We start from the raw sequence: 14,032 nt of genomic DNA on the forward strand, positions 1-14,032 counted from the left end.
GGAAAGGGAATAGGCGCACAGTGCAGGGATCTCCTGTGGCCGTTCCCCTCAATAATAAGTATACCGTTTTGGATACGGTTGGGGGGGAACGACCTACCAGGGGAAAGCCACAGCGGCCAGGTCTCTGGCACTGAGCCTGGCTCTGTGGCTCAGAAGGGAAGGGGGGAGAATAGGAGAGCGATAGTGATAGGAGATTCAATGGTTAGAGGAACAGACAGTCGCGAACGAGACACCCGGATGGTATGTTGCCTCCCGGGTGCCAGGGTCAGGGATGTCTCGGATCGAGTCTACGGGATTCTTAAGGGGGAGGGGGAGCAGCCAGAAGTCGTGGTACACATCGGTACTAATGACAGAGCTAGGAAAAGAAATGAGGACCTGAAAAGCGAATATAGGGAGTTAGGTTGGAAGTTAAAAGGCAGGACGAGCAGGATAGTAATCTCAGGATTGATACCGGTGACAGGTGCTAGTGAGGCTAGAAACAGAGAGCGAGTGCAGCTGAACACGTGGCTACAGAGCTGGTGTAGGACGGAGGGCTTCAGATATGTGGATCATTGGGATACCTTCTGGGGAAGGTGGGACCTGTACAAGAAGGACGGGTTGTATCTGAACTGGAGGGGCACCAATATCCTGGGTGGGAGGTTTGCTAGCGCTCTTCGGGAGGGTTTAAACTAGTTTGGCAGGGGGATGAGAACCGGAGCTACAGATCAGTGGATGGGGTAGCTGTTGAACAGGCAGATACAGAGTGCAGAGAGTCTGTGAGGAAGGTTAGACATTTGACAGGGCAAAGTTGCAAACAGTATGATGGGTTGAAGTGTGTCTATTTTAATGCAAGAAGTGTCAAGAATAAGGGTGATGAACTTGGAGCATGGATCAGTACTTGGAGCTACGATGTTATGACCATTAGGAGACTTGGATATCACAGGGGCAGGAATGGATGTTGGATGTTCCGGGGTTTAGATGTTTCAAAAGGAATAGGGAGGGAGGTAAAAGAGGTGGGGGAGTAGCATTGTTAATCAGGGCTGCAGAAAGGGAAGTCGTCAAGGAGGGTTTGTCTACTGAGTCATTATGGGTGGAAGTCAGAAACAGGAAAGGAGCAGTCACTTTATTGGGAGTTTTCCATAGACCCCCCAATAGCAACAGAGACACGGAGGTACAGATTGGGAGGCAGATTTTGGAAAGGTGCAGAAGTAACAGGGTTGTTGTCATGGGTGACTTCAACTTCCCGAATATTGATTGGAACCTCCTTAGTGCAAATAGTTTGGAAGGAGCAGTTTTTGTCAGGTGTGTCCAGGAAGGTTTCCTGACTCAATATGTAGATAGGCCGACTAGAGGGGAGGCTATGTTGGATTTGGTGCTTGGCAACGAACCAGGCCAAGTGGCAAATCTCTCGGTGGGAGAGCATTTCAGTGATAGTGATCACAACTCCCTGACCTTTACTATAGTCATGGAGAGGGACAGGAGCAGACGGGATGGGAAAATATTTAATTGGGGGAGGGGGAATTACAATGCTATTAGGAAGGAACTGAGGAGCATAAACTGGGAACAGATGTTCTCAGGGAAATGCATGACAGAAATGTGGAGGTTGTTTAGGGAGCACTTGCTGCGACTGCTGGATAGGTTTGTCCCAATGAGGCAAGGAAGGGATGGTCGGGTGAAGGAACCTTGGATGACAAGAGATGTGGAACAGCTAGTCAAGAGGAAGAAGGAAGCTTACTTAAGGTTGAGGAAGCAAGGATCAGACAGGGCTCTAGAGGGTTACAAGGTAGCCAGGAAGGAACTGAAGAATGGACTTAGGAGAGCTAGAAGGGGACATGAAAAAGTCTTGGCGGGTAGGATTAAGGAAAATCCCAAGGCGTTCTACACGTATGTGAGGAACAAGAGGATGGCCAGAGTGAGGGTAGGGCCGATCAGGGATAGTGGAGGGAACTTGTGCCTGGAGTCGGAGGAGGTAGGGGAGGTCCTAAAGGAATACTTTGCTTCAGTATTGACTAGTGAGAGGGACCTTGTCGTTTGTGAGGACAGCGTGAAACAGGCTGATATGCTCGAACAGTTTGATGTTAAGAAGGAGGATGTGCTGGAAATTTTGAAAGACATGAGGACAGATAAGTCCCCGGGGCCAGGCGGGATATACCCAAGGATATCACGGGAAGCGAGGGAAGAGATTGCCGCGCTTTTGGCGATGATCTTTGCGTCCTCACTGTCCACTGGAGTAGTGCCAGATGATTGGAGGGTGGCAAATGTTATTCCCTTGTTCAAGAAAGGGAATAGGGATAACCCTGGGAATTATAGACCAGTCAGTCTTATGTCGGTAGTGGAAAAATTATTGGAGAGGATTCTGAGAGACAGGATTTGTGATTATTTGGAAAAGCAAAGTTTGATTAGATGCAGTCAGCATGGCTTTGTGAAGGGCAGGTCATGCCTCACAAGCCTTATTGAATTCTTCGAAGATGTGACAAAACACACTGATGAAGGAAGAACAGTGGATGTGGTGTATATGGATTTTAGCAAGGCGTTTGATAAGGTTCCCCATGCTAGGCTCATTCAGAAAGTAAGGAGGCATGGGATCCAGGGAAAGTTGGCTGTCTGGATACAGAATTGGCTGGCCCACAGAAAACAGAGGGTGGTAGTAGATGGAAAGTATTCAGCCTGGAGCTCGGTGACCAGTGGTGTTCCACAGGGATATGTTCTGGGACCTCTGCTCTTTGTGATTTTTATAAATGACTTGGATGAGGAAGTGGAAGGCTGGATTAGCAAGTTTACCGATGACACGAAGGTTGCTGGAGTTGTGGATAGTGTGGAAGGCTGTTGTAGGTTGCAACGGGACATTGTCAGGATGCAGAGCTGGGCTGAGAAGTGGCAGATGGAGTTCAACCTGGAAAAGTGTGAAGTGATTCATTTTGGAAGGTCGAATTTGAATGCAGAATACAGGCTTAAAGACAGGATTCTTGGTAGTGTGGAGGAACAGAGGGATCTTGGGTTCCATGTCCATAGATCGCTCAAAGTTGCCACCCAAGTTGATAGGGTTGTTAAGAAAGCGTATGGTGTGTTGGCTTTCATTAACAGGGGGATTGAGTTTTAAGAGCCGCGAGGTTATGCTGCAGCTCTATATGGCCCTGGTTCGACCACACTTGGAATATTGTGTTCAGTTCTGGTCGCCTCATTATAGGAAGGATGTGGAAGCTTTAGAGAGGGTGCAGAGGAGATTTACCAGGATGCTGCCTGGACTGGAGGACATGTCTTACGAAGAAAGGTTGAGGGGGCTAGGGCTTTTCTCATTGGAGCGAAGAAGGATGAGAGGTGACTTGATAGAGGGGTACAAGATGATGAGAGGCATAGATAGAGTGGATAGCCAGAGACTTTTTCCCAGGGTGGAAAGGGCTATCACCAGGGGGCATAACTTTAAGGTGATTGGAGGAAGGTTTCGGGGAGATGTCAGAGGTAGGTTCTTTGCACAGAAAGTGGTGGGTGCGTGGAATGCACTGCCAGCGGTGGTAGTAGAAGCAGATACATTAGGGACATTTAAGCGACTCTTGGATAGGTACATGGATGATAGTAGTATGAAGGGTATGTAGGTAATTTGTTCCTGGAGTTGGTTAAAGGTTCGGCACAACATCGTGGACCGAAGAGCCTGTACTGTGCTGTACTGTTCTATGTTCCATGGTGGTGTTCCCATGTATCTGCTGCCCATGTCTGTCTCAGTGGTACAGGTCATGAGTTTGAAAGGTGCTGTCGAAGGAGCCTTGGTGAGTTGCTGCAGTGCATTTTGTAGATGGTATACACTGCTGCCACTGTGCATCGATGGTGGAGGGAACTGCACTCTTCCAGGCAAGTGGAGAGTATTTTATTACACTCCTGACCTGTGTCTTGTAGATGGACAGGCTTTGAGGAGTCAGGAGATGAGTTACTCGCCGTAGAATTTCTTGCCTTTGACTTGCTCTTGTAGTCACAGTTCAGTCAAGTGGCGAGTTCAGTTAAGCTTCTGGTCAATGGTACTGCCCCCCCGCCCCCCCTCACTCACCCTCACCAGAGTGTTGATGGTGGGGGATTCAGCGATGATAATGCCGTTAAATGTCAAGGAGAGATGGTGAGATACCCTCTTGTTGGAGATGGTCATTGCCTGACACTTGTATGGCACTTGTCAGTTATTAGCCCAAGCCTGAATGTTGTCCAGGTCTTGCTGCATGCAGGCACGGACTGTTTCAGTATCTAAGGTGTTGTGAATGGCACTGAACACTATGCAATCATCAATGAACATTGGACTTCCATTGGCACATGATTTTAACAAGGTAGTTGCCATGGATCTAAAGGTATGGGGCAAAGACAGAAATATTTGCATTCTGCATTCTATAGACCTGGCAATCTGATTTAATCTTTCTACCATAATATTTAGTACAGAGAAAAGGGTTATTATAGACAAAATCACAAAGAAATGGATAGGGACTGGACTTGAGACACGAGCAAAGTTTCTGACTGATAATGGAGGTAAATTTACCCATGAGAGTTCAGAGATGTGTCTGAAAGCATGATCATGCTCATGAATACAACAGCTGAAAGTCCTTTCAACAATGTACTCTGTGAAAGGAATCATGTGATGATCAATGAAATGCAGCATAAAATTTTAGCTGATCAACCAGACTGCAAGTTGACAACTGCCCTGGCATGGACAGTTCATGCAAAAGAATTCAGTCCAGATGGTTAGAGGATATAGTCCCTATCAATTAATCGATGGGTGAAATCCCAAATTAGCTTCTGCTGTGTGATAGTCCTCTTGCACTAGAAGGTACTATGGTAAGTTCTATTCTATTGCACATTTGAATGCTTTATAAAACTAGAAACAGAAGTCTTCATTTATTTATTTTTATTTAGAGATACAGCACTGAAACAGGCCCTTCGGCCCACCGTGTCTGTGCCGACCAACAACCACCCATTTATACTTATACCCTACAGTAATCCCATATTCCCTACCACCTACCTACACTAGGGACAATTTACAATGGCCAATTTACCTATCACCTGCAAGTCTTTGGCTGCGGGAGAAAACTGGAGCACGTGGCGAAAACCCACGCGGTCACAGGGGGAACTTGCAAACTCCGCACAGGCAGTACCCAGAATCAAACCCGGGTCCCTGGAGCTGTGAGGCTGCAGTGCTAACCACTGCGCCACTATGCCGCCCAAACTTCATGATCCTGAAGTTTTTGTAAATGCAAATATACTTAAGGTTAAATTAAAGGAGAAGCAAAACAAAGGGAGTTAAATAGTTGAAGAGAGTTTGGAGTTTATGCTGAGGTATCAGATAAGAGACAATCAGTTTCAGCACATCGGTGGATGTGCACTAAAAAGGTCATTGCAGATGGGACTTATAAGGCTAAAGCGAAGTTAGTTGCTTGAAGTTTTGAAGAGTGAGTGGGTGATACAGATGTTAGAGTGGATTCTCCTACAGCTGGAAAGGTAAGGTTCAACACCTGGTTACTTGTTTTGGCCACATATTCATGGCAGCATCAATCAATCAACATAAAAGCCGCATTTCTGCAGGACGATGCTTTTCAGTGAGAAGTTCTTTTCTGAGACCAGCCAAAGAAGCAGCAGATGCAGAAGGAAAACTATGAAACTAAACAAATCTATCTGTGACCTGAATGAAAAATACCACACCCTGATGGTATCAGTGAGATCCATTCTGCTGAAAATAGATTGTTCAACTAAAAGCAGATCCTGCAATGTTTTATTGGTATCATAAAGGGAAACTTTCAGGCATATTCATGATGTATAATTTTGTATGGGATGGTACAGCAGAATTCGAGAAATGTGTTACTAATATGATTGGAATAGAATTTAAATTTGGAAGTCAGGCTTGTGGGGCTTTTACATACGGACATACGAATTAGGAGGAGTAGGCCACTTGGCCCTTTGAGCCTGCTCCGCCATTCAATAAGTTCATGGCTGAACTGATTACTCCACATTCCCACCTACCCCCGATAACCTTTCATCCCTTGCTTATCAAGAATCTATCTACCTCTGTCTTAAAAATATTCAAAGACTCTGCTACACCGCCTTTTGAGGAAGAGAGTTCCAAAGAGTCATGACCCTCTGAGAGAAAACATTTCTCCTCATCTCTGTCTTAAACGGGTGACCCCTTATTTTTAAACAGTGACCCCTAGTTGTAGATTTGCCCACAAGGGGAAACATCCTTTCCACACCCACGCTGTCACGACCCCTCAGGATCTTATATGTTCCAATCAAGTCGCCTCTTACTCTTCTAAATTCCAGCAGATACAAGCCTAGCCTGTCCAATCTTTCCTCATAAGACAGCCCACCCATTCCAGTAAACCTTCTCAGTACTGCCTCCAACTGCATTTACATCCTTCCTCAAATAAGGAGACCACTAGTGTACACATTACTCCAGATGTGGTCTCACCAATGCCCTGTACAGCTGAAGCATAACCTCCCTACTTTTGTATTCAATTCCCCTTGCGATAAACAATAACATTCTATTAGCTTTCCTAATTACATGCTGTACCTGTATACTAACCTTTTGCGATTCATGCACTAGGACACCCAGATCCCTCTGCATCTCAGAGCTACTAGTTTAGTTATTAAGCAAACTAGGTCTGGATTAAAACAGAAAATGCTGGAAATACTCAGCAGGTCTGGCAGCATCTGTGGAGAGAAAAACAGAGTTTCAGGTCTGTGACCTTTCAACAGAACTGGGAAAGGTTAGAAATGCAATAGATTTTGAGCAAAATTAAATAAAAATCATAGAAGAAATAGATCTGGTCGCACCACCAGCCTCCATATTCAACGGATCATCCTCTGCCATTTCCACCGCTTCCAGCATGATGCCACATAAGAACACAAGAAATAGGAGCAGGAATAGGTCTTTCGGCCCCCAAGCCTGTTCCGTCATTCAATTAGAACATGCTCCTGCTCCTATTTTCTATGTTTCTATGGCTGATCTGATTGTGGCCTTAACTCCACTTTCTTCCCTCTTAAATGGGAGACCCCTTATTTTGAAATGTTCCCCCCCCTAGTTCTAGATTCCCCCACCAGAGGAAACATCCTCTCAGCATCCTTTCCACATACACCCTGTCAAGACCCCTCAGAATCTTACATGTTTCAAAATGATCACCTCTCATTCTTCTAAATTCCAATTTAGATAGGTCCAACCTGCTCAACTCTTCCTCAAAAGGCAACCCCTTCATGCCAGGAATCAGTCTAGTGAACCTTCTCTGAACTGCCTCCAATGCAAGGATATCCTTCTTTAAATAAGGAGACCAAAACTGTACACAGTACTCTATGTGTAGTCTCAGCCACCACCAAACACATCTTCCCCTCCCCTCCCATTTCAGCATTCCGAAGAAGGGTCACTGACCCGAAACGTTAACTCTGCTTCTCTTTCCACAGATGCTGCCAGACCTGCTGAGTGAATCCAGCATTTCTTGTTTTTGTTTCAGATTTCCAGCATCCGCAGTATTTTGCTTTTATTCCAAAGGGATTGTTCCCTTCGCAACACCCTGATCACTCCTCAGTCATCCCCAACACCACCACCCCTTTCCCATGGCACCTTTAAATGCAAGCACAGGGGATGCAACACCTGCCCCTTGACCTCCTCCTTTCTCCAAGGCTCCAAACACCCCTTTCAGGTGAAACAGCCATTTACTTATACTTCTTTTAATTCAGTATATTGTATTTGCTACTCACGATGAGGGTTCCTCTACATTGGGGAGACAAAATGCAGACTGTGTGACTGCTTTGCAGAACACCTCCATTCAGTCCAAAGCATGACCCTAAGCTTCGAGTCGCCTGTCTCCACCTTACTCCCACTCTGACCTTTCTGACCCTGGGTTCCTGAAGTGTTCCAATGAAGTGCAACACAAGCTCAAGGAATAGCACCGAATCTTTCGATTAGGCACTTTACAGCCTTCTGGACTCAACATTGAGTTCAATCATTTTAAATCATAATCACTGCCCCCATTTTGTTTCCTTTTTCTTTGCTGTTTTTTCCTGTCATTTCTTTTTGTTTTCCTTTTGCTTTTGGACAGCAGCTATCCTCCCATTCACACCTCCTCTAAACTCATCTTTTGTTTCTTTACTTGTCTCATCACCACTCCTTTTGGCTTTTCATCATGAAACCTTTTGTCATTCAAACTCTCTTGACATCCACACCATCACACATCTTTTTTGTTGTTTCCCTCCCCACCACCCCCCCCCCCCACCCCCCCACTTCACCTGCTCAAGATCTATTACATTTCTAATGTTTTCCAGTTCTGACCTGAAACCATAACTCTGCTTCTCTCTGCCAGACCTGCTGAGTATTTCCAGTATCTGCAGTATTTTGCTTTTGCGTTATGTCGAGAAAGCTCTTGAATAACCCATCCTGGTTAATCATCCCAGGTCATTACAGAAAGATGATCTTATAACAAAAGAGACAGGGCAACTGTGAAGCTTGAATGGTCAGTTGAATTGGTTGGACACTCAGACTAGACCAGATGCTAGTTTTGATTTGTTGGAATTGAGTACTACGATGAAACACCTTAAAGTAGAGAATGTTTGAAGGGCAGATGACATGGTTCCTCTCCTGTGCCTCTGTGGTAGGATTGCTCACTGGGGACATCAGCCAGGTCTTGAGTGCATATCTCCTGTCTTCCAGGAGCCAATACAAAGGCTGTTTGGTGGTGGGAACGCCTGTGGTACACAGGCTGTTGAAGGATGAAAGAGTCATGGCAGCTCCCTGGATACCTGATGCAGACTTGCATTATGTGTTTGCAGTGGTCACAGACCAGCTGCATATTAAGGGAGTGGAAACCCTTCTAAATAAAAGACACCTGGCTGATCTGATAGCACCTTAGTTGCCACAAGAGAGCAATCAATCACCCCTGGACCTGTGAAAATGCTGCAAGTGAAGCAAAGCCGACAGCCTCTGGGTTTGACTTGTCTCATCCATGTCAAAGTGGACAAAGTTGTTGGCCTTGGCAAAGCGGTAACCTGGGTGATGCAGTTGTGGGTTTCAGATTGTGAAATTCTTCAGATGTTGCCAGCTGAGCCCTGGAACGAGCTGGACGTGAAGAAATGGAGGGCTGCGATCACCTTGACAGCCATGGGCACCTACTCCCCTTGGGCAGAGGTCTGCTTCCCGATGGCTGCAGATGTCTGTGACTACCTGTGATAAGAGCTTGTGCCTATTAAGGCACTGTTGCTCAGACACGTTGAGGAAGATGACCCTTGGCCCAGACCCTGTACTGAGGGTATCACCTCCTTTGCAGTGTAGCCCGATGTCCATCCTCCCTTTCCTATCCAGCAGCATGTGGCTGTGGAGGAGGCATCGGCACCGGCTGCTGCAGCTATTGGGCTGGATCAGGCTGCTGCTCCTCCAGGAGGTCCAAGCTACTGCAGCATAGATAACTCTCATGTTGCAGGGAAGTCTCATGACAAGAAGTTGAGATTCAGCTCAGTGGGCTCCAAAGCACTTGGAAGTTATTGAACAAAGCTACTATTCCCAAAGAAAGTAGTGAATTCAGGCTGAAAGCACTACTGTCAGTGCTAAAATATCACTGTAGCTGAACATAAGCTTGCCAATTTCACCTTTACACTGTTGCTAGCCAACAATGACTTCCTGCTGTGCACTCACCTCCTCCAACCTGGAGAGATATAGAAACAGATTAGAACCTAACCCGTGCACTGACAGGGAGAGTCAGAATGTAGGCTTAAAGGAGGACTTAATTGGCTTTTTAAAAGTCTTAATCGATTTCTCAGCAGATCCAAGGGGGTTTCCCACTCACCTAGGAATCTATCCTGGAGAAACCCAGAAGGAGACAGGACGATGCCAGGTTCCCAATCCAATGTCACTTTTAGGGGATTTAGCACCCTGTGCACAAGAAAACCTGCCGCTCCTTGCCTGGGACAATTCCACAGTATCTGTAACACAAAACTCATCATCTTAACTTCCTGACATACACAAACATTCTCACTTTCTTTACCAAATCATCCACAGCACATCAGACCAGGTAAAGATAGCTGGGGGCTAAAGGACATGAGTAGCATTTGCACACTAACATGGTGATTGCAGACAAATGGAGACATGGTAACTTATAAACATTATTTCTGACCCGTCGATTCAATTATTATATAGCTGCAGACAAAAACAAACTTTGATTCATTATAAAACATAATCATTTTACTGAATAGTTTTTCCCCCGTTTCTAGTCTTTTAACTACATTTAGAAACGGTAACAATAACTTAAATTGCACAGATATACAGCATAGAGATACACCAATTGGCCCTACCAGTTGATGCTGGCATTTATGCTCCACTCGAGCCTCCTCCCATCCTTCCTCATCTCAACCTGCCATCATAACCCTCTATTCTCTTCTCCCTCACATTCTTGTCGAGCTTCCCCTTAAATGCATCTACACTATTCAATGTGACAATATGACAAGATGAAAGGCACAATTCAACATGGTGGCTCCTCATCAGACCCCTTTCCTATCCTGAGTGGTGTGAAACAGGGCTATGTTCTCGCACCCACACTTTTTGGGATTTTCTTCTCCCTGCTGCTTTCACATGCGTTCAAGTCCTCTGAAGAAGGAATTTTCCTCCACACAAAATCAACCTTGCCCGTCTAAGAGCGAAGTCCAAAGTACGGAAAGTCCTCATCAGGGAACTCCTCTTTGCTGACGATGCTGCTTTAACATCTCACACTGAAGAGTGCCTGCAGAGTCTCATCGACAGGTTTGCAGCTGCCTGCAATGAATTTGGCCTAACCATCAGCCTCAAGAAAACGAACATCATGGGGCAGGGCGTCAGAAATGCTCCATCCATCAATATTGGCGACCACGCTCTGGAAGTGGTTCAAGTGTTCACCAACTAGGCTCAACTATCACCAGTAATCAACAAGCACATGGGAAAGGCTTCTACTGCTATGCCCAGACTGGCCAAGAGAGTGTGGGAAAATGGTGCACTGACACGGATCACAAAAGTCCGAGTGTATCAAGCCTGTGTCCTCAGTACCTTGCTCTATGGCAGCAAGGCCTGGACAACGTATGTCAGCCAAGAGCGACGTCTCAATTCATTCCATCTTCGCCTCCGGACAATACTTGGCATCAGATGGCAGGACCGTATCTCCAACACAGAAGTCCTCGAGGCAGCCAACATCCCCAGCTTATACACACTACTGAGTCAGCGGTGCTTGAGATGGCTTGGCCATGTGAGCCGCATGGAAGATGGCAGGATCCCCAAAGAAACATTGTACAGCGAGCTCGCCACTGGTATCAGACCCACCGGCCGTCCATGTCTCCGCTTTAAAGACGTCTGCAAACACGACATGAAGTCCTGTGACATTGATCACAAGTCGCGGGAGTCAGTTGCCAGCGTGCGCCAGAGCTGGCGGGCAGCCATAAAGGCGGGGCTAAAGTGTGGCGAGTCGAAGAGACTTAGCAGTTGGCAGGAGAAAAGACAGAGGCGCAAAGAGAGAGCCAACTGTGTAACAGCCCCGACAAACAAATTTTTCTGCAGCACCTGTGGAAGAGCCTGTCCCTCTAGAATTGGCCTTTATAGCCACTCCAGGCACTGCTCCAGACACCACTGACCACCTCCAGGCGCTTACCCATTGTCTCTCGAGACAAGAAGGCCAAAGAAGAAGAGGTAAGAAAAATAGTGGAACATTCGTGGTTGGAATAATAATGGAATCCCTACCAAAGGAGAGAATAGAAGATCTGAAGAAGAAAAATATAATAATGAATAGTCAGCATGGATTTCAAAAGGGAAAATCTTGCATGACCAACTTTATTGAATTTTTTGAGGAGGTAACAGAAAGAGTAGGCAATGCAGTAGATGTAATTTATCTTGATTTTCAAAGGGCCTTCGATAAGATCCCTGCGGTAGTGAGTTCCACATTCTCACCACTTTTTAGGTAAAGAAGTTTCTTTTGAATCCCCTATTAGATTTCTTGCTGACTAGCTTAAATTGATAGCCTCTATGTTATGCTCTTCCCCACAAATGGAAACATTATCTCTCCATACACTCTTTCAAAACCCTCCATTATTTTAAAGACCTCGATTGTGTCATTCCTCAGCCTTTTTTTTTTAAAAAAGAGATCCAGTCTATTGATCCTTATCTGATTTGTGCACCCATGTATTTCTGGTATCATCATTGTAAATCTTCTCTGCACCCTCTCCAGTTCCTCTGTATCCTTTTCATAATATGGCGACCAGAACTGCACACAGTACTCTAAGAGTGATCCAACCAAGATTCGATGCAGGTTTAGCATAACTTCCCTACTTTTTAAACTCTATCCCTTTAGAAGTAAAGCCTAATGTGCGGCACAGTGGCGCAGTGGTTAGCACCGCAGCCTCACAGCTCCAGGGACCCGGGTTCGATTCCGGGTACTGCCTGTGTGGAGTTTGCAAGTTCTCCCTGTGTCTGCATGGGTTTTCTCCGGGTGCTCCGGTTTCCTCCCACAAGCCAAAAGACTTGCAGGTTGATAGGTAAATTGGCCATTATAAATTGCCCCTAGTATAGGTAGGTGGTAGGGAAATATAGGGACAGGTGGGGATGTTTGGTAGGAAGATGGGATTAGTGTAGGATTAGTATAAATGGGTGGTTGATGTTTGGCACAGACTCGGTGGGCCGAAGGGCCTGTTTCAGTGCTGTATATCTAATCTAATGTTAAACGGCCTTGCTTACCTGTGGCACAACTTTTAGCGAATGGTATATTTGTATTTCGGGATCCTTTTGTTCCTCTATCCCACCTAGACTTTCCAAGTAGTTAGTGACCTCCCTATTCTTCCTACCAAAATGTTCTAAACACACTAAGTGTTGGACTTCATTTGCCAATTATTTGCCCATTCTGCAGGTTTATTAATGTCCTCCTGTAATTTATTGCAGTCCTCCTCAGTATTGACTATGACCCACCCCCCCAACCCAATTTGATGTCATCCGCAGATTTAGAAATTGTGTTTTTGATTCCAAAGTCCAATTCATTAATGTAAATTGTGAACGGCAGTGGTCCCAGCACTCATCCTTGTGGTACACAGACTGCACACCTGCCATTCTGAATAACTACCCTTTACTCCACTCTCTGCTTTCTGTCTTGAAGCTAAATAGCAATCCATTCTGCCACTTGTCCCTTGACTCCACATTCTCTGATCTTTTTCATTAGTCTCTTATGGGGGATCTTATCGAGGGCCCTTTGAAAATCAAGATAAATTACATCTGCTGCATTGTCTACTCTCTTCTGTTACCTCCTCAAAAAAAAATCAATAAAGTTGGTCAATTTTCCCTTTTGAAATCCATGCTGACTATTTGTTATTATATTTTTCTTTTCCCGATCTCCTTCTATTCTCTCTTTTGGTAGGGATTCCATTATATTTCCTACCACTGATGTTACGCTGACTGGTCTATAACTCCCTGGGTATGTTCTGTTCCCCTACTTAAATACAGGAATTATGTTAGAACCAGTCAGTCCCCTGGCACGACACTTTTTTTTTGATTCATTCGTCCTTCGTACTTGAAGATGACCATGACATGAACTGGAAATCATTAAGTTTCAGGTGTGATGTGCTCGAAGAAGAATAATCAGTCCAATTTGAGCACAAAAAGATCTGTTGCACATTGGACACACACGTATTGTTGGTGTGGAAGAAATATATGCAACTCTGGACTTGCAAAGTTCACATTTCCAGCTAACCAGTGTCATTCTGTTCATAGGAGGTGGTACCTTTGCTGACGAGACTGCGCCATATTACAGCAATCCTGTGCGAGGTTCTCCCATGTTTCAGGGGAGATATTGAAACTCTTCAGTGAGACCTTCAGGGTATTACCCCATCCCAGTCCACCCCATATACCACATAACTTTTTCTTAAAAATTATTAAACATGTGTAGTAATGCCTCTGCTATTGCTCCCTCGACCCTAGATTCTTTAAAATGCGTGGATGCAATCCATCCAGACAAAAGGCTTCATCCTTTTTGGTTTGATTAGTTTATTCAATACATCTTTTTTATTTTAAATGCATTTATCTCATTACATAGTTCATTATTCA

The 14,032-nt window shown here is 45.3% G+C and overlaps 1 protein-coding gene across 3 annotated transcripts in view; it reads right to left on the reverse strand.

Moving 5' to 3' along the window:
* Positions 1-14,032, reverse strand: part of LOC137379296 (coiled-coil domain-containing protein 102A-like) — a 647,611-nt gene that overhangs the window by 601,995 nt on the left and 31,584 nt on the right. The window contains exon 2 of one of the 3 annotated variants that reach the window (XM_068050033.1): positions 9,774-9,909. The exons of the other annotated variants lie outside the window; for them this stretch is intronic. The gene's annotated coding sequence lies outside the window, so the exon portion shown is untranslated. The remainder of the gene's footprint in view (positions 1-9,773; positions 9,910-14,032) is intronic. 3 annotated transcript variants of the gene reach the window in all.

This window comes from Heterodontus francisci, chromosome 17, assembly GCF_036365525.1.
Source record: "Heterodontus francisci isolate sHetFra1 chromosome 17, sHetFra1.hap1, whole genome shotgun sequence".
In the NCBI taxonomy this organism is placed as follows: Eukaryota; Metazoa; Chordata; class Chondrichthyes; order Heterodontiformes; family Heterodontidae; genus Heterodontus; species Heterodontus francisci.